Below are 9936 nucleotides of genomic sequence, written 5' to 3' on the forward strand. Positions count from 1 at the left end.
GATACACAACTGGCTCAAAGGTAGAAAACAGAGGATGGTGGTGGAGGGTTGTTTTTCAGACTGAAGGCCTGTGACCACTGGAGTGCCACAAGGATCGCTGCTGGGTCCACTACTTTTCATCATTCATATAAATGATTTGGATATGAGCATAAGAGTCATAGAGATGTACAACACGGAAACAGAACCTTCGGTCCAACCCGTCCATGCCGACCAGGTATCCCAAACCAATCTAGTCCCAACCCAATCTAGTCCCACCTGCCAGCACTCCGCCCATATCCCTCTAATTCCTTCCTATTCATATACCCATTCAGATGCCTTTTAAATGTTGCAATTGTACTTCCACTGGCAGCTCATTCCATACACGTATCATCCTCTGCGCGACAAAGTTGCCCCTTAGGTCTCTTTTATATCTTTCCCCTCTCACCCTAAACCTATGGCCTCTAGTTCTGGACTCTCCCAACCCAGGGAAGAGACTTTGTCTACTTATCCTATCCATGCTCCTCATGATTTTGTAAACCTCTACAAGATCACCCCTCAGCCTCCAACATTACAGGGGAAACAGCCCCAGTCTGTTCAGCCTCTCCCTATAGCACAAATCCTCCAACCTGGCAACATTCGTGTAAATCTTTGCTGAACCTTTTCAAGTTTCACAGCATCTTTCCGATAGGAAGGAGACCAGAATTGCACACAATGTTCCAATAGTTGCCTAACCAATGCCCTGTACAGCCGCAACATGACCTCCCAACTTCTGTACTCAGTACTCTGGCCAATAAACAAAAGCATACCAAACACCTTCTTCACTATCCTATCTATTTGAGTCTCCACTTTCAAGGAGCTATGAACTTGCACTCGAAGGTCTCTTTTTTCAGCAACACTCTCGAGGACATTACCATTAAATGTATAAGTCCTGCTAAGATTTGCTTCCCCAAAATGCAGCACCTCGCATTTATCTGAATTAAACTCCATCTGCCACTTCTCAGCCCATTGGCCCATCAGGTCAAGATCCCATTGTAATCTGCGGTAACCTTCTTTGCTGTCCACTACACCTCCAATTTTGGTGTCATCTGCAAACTTACTAACTATACCTCTTATGCTCACATCCAAATTATTTATATGAATGATGAAAAGTAGTGGAACTAGCACTGATCCTTGTGACACTCCAGTGGTCACAGGCCTTCAGTCTGAAAAACAACCCTTCACCACCATCCTCTGTTTTCTACCTTTGAGCCAGTTGTGTATCCAAAAGGCTAGTTCTCCCTGTATTCCATGAGATCTAACCTTGCTAACCAATCTCCCATGGGGAACTTTGTCGAATGCCTTACTGAAGTCCATATAGATTACATCTACTGCTCTGCCCTCAGCAATCCTCTTTGTTACTGCTTCAACAAACTCAATCAAGTTTGTGAGACGCGATTTGACTAATGCAAATTACCTCCAGCAGAAAGTTAAGATTTTAACCGTGCTACTCAAAGTTCAAGCTTTTAAAATCAAAAGGCACACGTCTGGTTCCATTCACCATAGAGACTGATTTTTTTACACAAACAACTAACAAATCTTGTCAGGCTGCATAAGCCTAAAGAAAGATTGAAGGAAAGAAAGCTGTGGCTTATGAACAGCAGGAGATAAAAATGTGTTGAGTTAAAATGATGAACTGTTCAAAACCATGAGTAATAGAATCCCTGCAGTGTAGATGGAGACCATTCAGCTGATCGACCCTCCAAAGAGCATCCCACCCACCTATTCCCATAACCCTGTGTCTAATCCACCCAGCCTGCACATCTCTGGACACTATGAGCAATTTAGCATGGCCAATCCACCTGATCTGCACATCTTTGGACTGTGGGAGTAAACCGGAGCACCCGGAGGAAACCCGCGCTGACACAGGGAGAAGATGCAAACTCCACACAGATATTCCACACAGGAATCAAACCTAGGTCTCTGGTGCTGTGAAGCAGCAGTGCTAACCATTTGCCACCATGCTGCCCTAAAATATTACCTGGGTCTCTGGATTAACAGGCCAGCAATAATACCATTAGGCAATCGCATTCCCGGGAACTGAACAACCTTCACTGCACTGCGGAATGCTCAGTTGTTTTGGAATAAAAACAAAAGCTATTGTTTTGTTACTTTGATCGTGATCAGTTCTGTATTAAATTTAAATCAACTTTTAATACTTGATATTCAGTTTCTGAAACTATATTTACCTAATACTGAATAAATTTCAATAATAGCAGACTGTCCACTTGTTATAAATGGGAGTCGAGTTCAATTTTCATCTTCAGTTCTGCATTTTTCAGCCTTTGAGAGGGTGATGCAGTGTAGCCATAGCAAATACCTATGGGGTACAGTTTCCTTTATTTTCTTTATGTTATAGATAAAATACAAATCTTCTAACACGTGCATGAAAATATTTGTTTCCTAATACATTCCATTATAACATGTTATTGCTATGTAATCAGTGTACTGTCATGCGTGGGTTAAATTCCTGATCAATTTAGATTACCTTAACCATTTCTCAGAAAGTAATTTTTAAGATTTTAAAAAAAATGTTACCCTTAATGACCCAGAACACTGACTCTTCCTGGCTTCATGATTCAAAGTTAAACAATGCAAGTCATATTTTGAATAGGGATTGTAAATTCCACAAAGGCCCAAGAATTCCAAATAGCAGTTACCTATCTCCCAGGAAATTGTCCATTATGTTTCAGATGATTCATGTGGCTTCCACTGAGCTCCTGATTTGCATGAAAATTGCTGCATATAATTGAGATTGTTGGTGATCACAATTCCAATTCTGTTGTGGATGATCAGCAAAAATCCAACATTTATATGATACTTCTCATGTGCTCAAGATGTTCCTATACATCTTACAGGCAATTACTTATTTTTCAGAGGTAGCTATTACTGTTTGGTGGGTGAACACAAAGCCAGATTTATGCATAGCAAAGTTTTTCAATAGGATAAAAAGAAATCACAAATTCATCAATTTCTTTGCTGTTGCTGACTGAAGGATAAATGTCCAGCAGGATGCTAAGAAATTCACTTAATCTTCCTCAAAAGAGACCAAGGGATCATTTATATTCATTGAAAGAACTGCAGATGCTGGAAATCAAAAACAAGAACAGAAATTGCTGGAAAAACTCAACAGGTCTGGTCGCATCTGTGGAGAGAAATCACAGTTAATGTTTTGGGTTCAGTGATCCTTCTTTAGAACAGTTCTGAGTTGCTGGATCCAAAACATTAACTCTAATTTCTCTCCACAGATACTGCCAGATTCTGTGATCATTTATATTCAACTTAACACTTAAGTGAGCTTAAAATCCCTGTCATTGTAGTTTAAAAATTTGAGCCCCTTTTTGGCACGATTGAAGATCTGGAGTACATTCCGGATAATCCCTCTCAACCTAAGGCAGAGAAAGTCATCCCAAAGACCCTTAAATGGATCTGAAGAACTGATCTATTTCCACCAAAGGAGGGGAGCTAGGCAAGATTATTACCATCTTCTGTGGTCATGCTTTATGGAATTGGATTTAAATCCCACTAAGGTAACTGGTGGGACTTATTAATTAATAAATCTGGAATTAAAAGCTGGTTTTAATCATGGTGACCCTGAACCATTAGTGACTGTTATAAAAATTTATTTGGTTCACTAATGCCCTTTAGGTAATTAAATCTGCTGTTCTTACCTGGTCTGACTAACATTTGATCCCAGACCAACAGGTTGACTCTTAACTGCCCACTGAAGGCGTTCAGCAGACACTAGTTTGTATCGAACTGCTTTAGAAAAATCAATAATTTCCTGACTATTATTATGGTTTGGGTGAAAACCTTCCATCTGTATGCCCACCAAGGGGCTATGGAATTGTGTTCTCAATTTATTGACACAGAAGAATATGTGAGACAATATACATTTTAAAACATGTAAATGCTTTTTTAAAGAACTGAATATGCAATTCAAAGTCTGGTGAAAATAGTCAATCACAGCATAGTGTGTTTCGAGAAAGACAACAAGGAAAATACAGCTTTATTTACATTGGGGAATCCAGTCAAAGTTCAACTATTGTTCCAAAAAGAATTTTAGTTAAGATACCCATCAACTATTAAAGTAACATTATTCTTCATCTTGGAAAATTGCGTGCAATTCTGGTTTCCCTCCTATCGGAAAGATGTTGTGAAACTTGAAAGGGTTCAGAAAAGATTTACAAGGATGTTGCCAGGGTTGGAGGATTTGAACTGTAGGGAGAGGCTGAACAGGCTGGGGCTGTTTTCACTCGAGCGTCGGAGACTGAGGGGTGACCTTATAGAGATTTATAAAATCATGACGGGCATGGATAGGATAAGTAGACAAAGTCTCTTCCCTGGGTTGGGAGAGTCCAGAACTAGAGGGCATAGGTTTAGGGTGAGAGGGGAAAGATATAAAAGAGACCTAAGGGGCAATTATTTCTTGCAGAGGGTGGTACGTGTATGGGATGAGCTGCCAGAGAAAGTGGCAGAGTATAATTGCAACATTTAAAAGGCATCTGAATGGGTATATGAATAGGAAGGGTTTGGAGGGATATGGGCCGCGTGCTGGCAGGTAGGACTAGATTGGGTTGGGATGTCTGGTCGGCGTGGACGAGTTGGACCAAATGGTCTGTTTCCATGCTGTACATCTCTATGACTCTATAACTCTAATTGAATGAGAGGCAGTAAATTTTGTAACTATCTAGTCAAACCCATGTGACTGCCTTCCAGTTTGTTCTTTGTGTTGCAGAATTAATTATTCATTTGATCTCTTCATTAGATTCCTTCTTTTACCTTCCAAATTTGTTTTTGATCACTTAACTTTTCTTGAAAGTCAAGTCTCTTTAATTCTAAAGAAACTGACATAACTGTCAAATTCTTGAGAGTTATGGGTCCCTTTGATTCTATGGAAGCCAAACTTGAGAAGGCAATGGTGGTCAATGTTTTACTATCAGTCAGAAGTCCGTGCTTTTAGATTACAACATGGGTCATAGTTAAAAGAAAAATCCACAGCTGTACGTATTCTTGTTTCTACATGTTGCCATCTTTCCTGAGAATTTCAGAATAACATATGCTCATGTGCAATATTTAAATGTGTCTTTATAATCAGCAGATCCTCTTTTACCGAGATGGACCCTTATCTATAGAAAAAATTACTCTTGCAAGCCTTCTTTATGGCTGTATTTCTTCACACAAATTCCTTCACGATATTGCAGTGACGTGTCAGCTGAAATTATGTTCTCAAGTACATGAACTCATGACCTCTTGGCTCAGAGGTGACAAGTGTGATTACTGAGCCAAGGCTGATACTAAATTATATATCACTGCTGCAAAGTACTTTGGAATGATAGTCAAATTAAATACTGTTCATTAGATCCTGTCGTTGGTAAGATGAGAAAGCAAGAAAATCATCAATTCTGGGCAACTTAAAATGATGATTCGAACCAAATCATCCAACTGTCAGTGAAGCCCTGAGACGAAATGAAATCCAATCTTTCTCATTGTATGTAAAATGTTTCTATCCAGTTTAACATGAGATGTAAGGTGGAAAGTGGGAGTAATCAAGGTCCTGCCATCTCCCCCACTCATCCAAATCTTCATGGTCCTTTCCTCCTTGCACTCCCTATTAACGCCCATCAGTTCTGTGTGTCCAAAAGTTCCCACAAACTCTTTTACTTAGTTTTCATTTCTCAGTGTTACCCCATGCCCCGGCCTTTTCACAGTAGCCATGCCAACCATTGAGATGTACCTGACCCCACCAATTGATGCCCACCATTTTTGTCTCCAACCCTTATAATGTTCAGTTACCTCCCTTCAAACTTAAACTGTCTCCAAATCCTACAACTGACTTGCTTCTCTACCACAGTGGTGATTCCTGATCCCTCCCCAACCTTTCAGTAATCAGATCACCAGGACTGACTGTGGTACACCCCGACTGACCTGGATGGAAGTTCCTAACTGATAAGTGACCAGGCCTCAGACTGATCTCTGTACAGCTCCCTGACTGACTGACTACTCTGGACCAGCAGTACAGGCTGTGGCTCTCTGCCTAAACTGCAGTTACAGAAGTCTATGCTTTAAGCTTAGAACATGAGTCATGGTAAAAGAAAAATCTGTAGCGGGAGATTGACCCTCTGACTCTGATGGTCCCAAGCAGCTGACTGACCATATCCAAACCCCTGGATTGAAATCAGATGTTGCCCCTGACTCCCTGACTGAACACAGTCCCCTGACTGAGGTCTGTTCCTTTTAGACTTTGAGACATGGCCAATTGGTTGAAGTATAATCAGTGTGTTTACCATGTAAGCTACTGGAACATACTGCAGTTGTGGCATTGATGTACAGCAATGTATCCATCCTTCTAACTGATCAATGCTGACAATTATGATCCACTGCCTGGCTTTATGTCTACACTATATGGCAATGCAGGCCAGAACTACTGTGAGGTTTTCAGTTTTGAATGAGATGGCAAAGTACAAAAATGCAAGGTAAGGCAGAGGTGTTGTGAGTATCTCAAGTGAGAATGAGAGCTAAGAGATCAAGCAAAGAGCCTAGAGATGTGCCCTAATCTGATGCATGAGTCAGGTGCTTGTCTGTATGTGCAAAGTGGCCTCTTCTTAGTAACATTGTCATGGAAAGTATGTCTGTTTGTGTGTGCGTGTGTGTGTGCGCGCGCGCTCACACACATGCTCCAAATTTGAGGTGGAGAACTGTATTCTAAGGGGTTGGAGATTTGCCATTATCATGTGGTGAGGCTGGCACGTGTCCAATGCCAACTTGGTTAGGGATGGTTGCTGCCAGTGGAATACACCCTGAGCTTTTTGGAATTGCTGTCCAAGACAGAGGCCTGGAGGAGAAAGTGGGATGCAGGCGCTGTCCGAGAGACACCTGCTCTGATGGGAATTGGTGCCATTTAGTTTCTTTCTGACATGTGGGTGAATAGGAAATTCCATACAAGTGAGATAAGAATAGGTAATAATGAGGTGTAAATGAATGTAAAAAGCCCCTCATCACCCTCCAGCATGACTCTCATCTTATTTTTAAACGTTGGCTGGAAAATTGGGCTTTGTCTTATTTTTGTTGGGGATTCAATCTTTCTGAACTCACAATATTTACCATCTGACTTGCCGTCTACATCATTCAGAGGCTGGTAAAATTTACTCCATTATGTCTGTTCAATAAATAGTTAAACCTTTTAATCCCCCAGTCTTTTATGACTGAAGATTACACCCACTAATGCATCTGACCAATTGAACAATTTATAATCATTCTACCCACAGGCTCATCCAGCTGCTTTCTGTGGCAGAATGATTGACAGATAAATAACATGGAAGTACTTTAGCAAATGAATATTAACATTGTCAAGAATAGTTTACAACCACAGTTCGATCTTTTCAGGTATTCATGATTCAATGTCAATATGGCAATTCATTTCTTTTAACAAGTGGATGAAATATTTCTTGTAGATCAACAAAACGTTGTTTCTTAGTATATATTTTTTAAAAATGTATTCTGCAATATGATATCTACATAAAATAGTATTGAAAACATAGCTATCGTTTTGCTGGTGTTACAGTATTCTGAAATATGCTTTTAAAGAGGAAATTAGTAATAATTTAAAACTGGGACTTTAAAAAGGGCTTATTATGTGGTTAGTTAGCAGCTTAAATTCATTTGTTCATTGTGGGCTGAAAAGCACATTGGGCTGTCCAGATACTACAAAAGGTGCTATATTAATGCAAGTCTTCCTATCTTTAATGACATCCCTTTCAATTTTTCACAATATAAGGCGTCATTTTCTTTGGCCTTGTAGAGAAAGTTTTTCTGCCTTTATGTACTGAGAAATTCCCAAGTATTGATGGCAAATTTAGTTGTGAAGAAACAACATCTGATATGAATTGAATGAATTATTTTCAGTACATGCAGCATTGAGAGGATGTCTGATTGCGTTGGGTTCTGTTCAAAATACATATCTTTTGTAATTATTTTACAGGACAGATTCACCTTACATGTTTAAACCTTGAATAAATGCACAGTGTGAGGGAGGAAGGTAGGCTGTTTGTTAGTAATGGAGGAGTTTGCAGCACCCATTCAGATTTGAGCAAACTGTGGCAAAAGAAATGACAAAGAATGCATACTCAGTCCAAACATTTGGCTTCTTCATCCGCCATAGGGCAGAAGAGTGAAAAATACTGCACATCCCTGTGAAAATGACCATACATGGATGGTGATGTTTTACAGAGTGGGAGTGGTAATATGAATAGTGGAAATCAATACTTTTGTGAGAATTTGAAGGACATTAATCCAGTTTCCATGGTAACGATCAGAAAAGTAAACACAAGCAGATTAATCTATTCTAATGTTTTAGCGTATCAGGTTTTCAATTGTTTCAGCTAAATTGCAGAAGACATTAGGATATCCTTGTATTATTCACTAACTTTACAGACTAATCTACTGCTTGTGTCCTGACACTTCATATCTTAGCTTTTTCCCCATCTAGTGCGGATTTTAAAAATGTTTACCTGTTACCAATCAGATTGGAATTTAGTGTTTAAGTAAAGCCTTTAAATTGCTATGTACATTGACTGCTGGGGTTTTTCTCCTCTGATGAAGAGATGGCAAACCGAGTGAGTTCAAAGTGAATTGTTCAGCCTGTGGTTTAAGCATAAAGCCTCCAAATACTGCAACTGCAGCTCAAACGTTTAGTCTGTCCGAACAAGCAGACGCTTGCAGACTTGGCAGCTTATGGATAGGTCTTCTGGCATGAGCTCATTTAGGTTTCCTTTTAGCCCAATACCATTGCTCAAAATACAAATATTTCCCTCTACTATGTCTGCTGGAAATTTGGAAATGCAACAAACGATGCATTCTGAAATCAATCATCCTCCAAAAAACTGATGGTTTGTCTTGGCATATCTTGGAATACACAACAGAGATAAAAAGAAAAACCACAAAATCTTCAGATGAGAAACAAATATAGAAGCTGCAAAAACAACATAGAGATTGATCAACAACTGAAAGAAAATATATATTGATCTAGAAATCAGGGGCTGGGTGCATATAATACATACTTGTCAGTGTGAATCCACCAAGCATGTAATATTTATGCTGTTAACATAGTCTGAAGATGTAGGAATGCAGTCAGTGCTACTCACACACTGAGTACACACACTACCTGAGTGTCTGGGGGGTTTGGATACTTTCGATGCTATTTAAAGACAACTAGCTCCATTCATTGGGCACATGCATCCAGGTCACAGGCATCGGAGAGACCTGTTGTCGAGGAAATGGCTGAGAGAGAAGATCAGCTGAGGTTCCCAAACTAGACCTTGCTGCAGGCAGTGGGGAGCAAGGGGGATATTCTCGATTCTCCTCTACCCCAACCTGCTTTCACCTTGAGGACTCAGAATGCCTGAGCTCAGCATGTGTTGAATTGGCTGACCCTGGGAAGCAATGGCAGAGCAGGAAAATGCTGCCAGCATGTCTCCCAGGGCATGGCTGCAATACTGCATGAGCTGAAAATGTGTTGCTGGAAAAGCGCAGCAGGTCAGGCAGCATCCAAGGAGCGGGAGAATCGACGTTTCGGGCATGAGCCCTTCTTCAGGAATGAGGAAAGCGTGCCAAGCGGGCTGGACACGATTCTCCCGCTCCTTGGATGCTGCCTGATCTGCTGCGCTTTTCCAGCAACACATTTTCAGCTCTGATCTCCAGCATCTGCAGTCCTCACTTTCTCCTGCAATACTGCATGATCCATTTAGGGTTGTTAGGGGGAGAAAAGTGCCCTGATACTCTCTGTTCTCAACCACAGTTTCAGTAATGCCAATACTGACAGTTAATCTTTAACCTCATAGATATCCATCTTGGAAGTTGCCTCCTTTGTTGAGCCAAATACTTTCTTCTCCACAGTATCCTGGATTTTCAGATCAGAAAATC

This window comes from Chiloscyllium plagiosum, chromosome 22, assembly GCF_004010195.1.
Source record: "Chiloscyllium plagiosum isolate BGI_BamShark_2017 chromosome 22, ASM401019v2, whole genome shotgun sequence".
Taxonomy (NCBI): Eukaryota; Metazoa; Chordata; class Chondrichthyes; order Orectolobiformes; family Hemiscylliidae; genus Chiloscyllium; species Chiloscyllium plagiosum.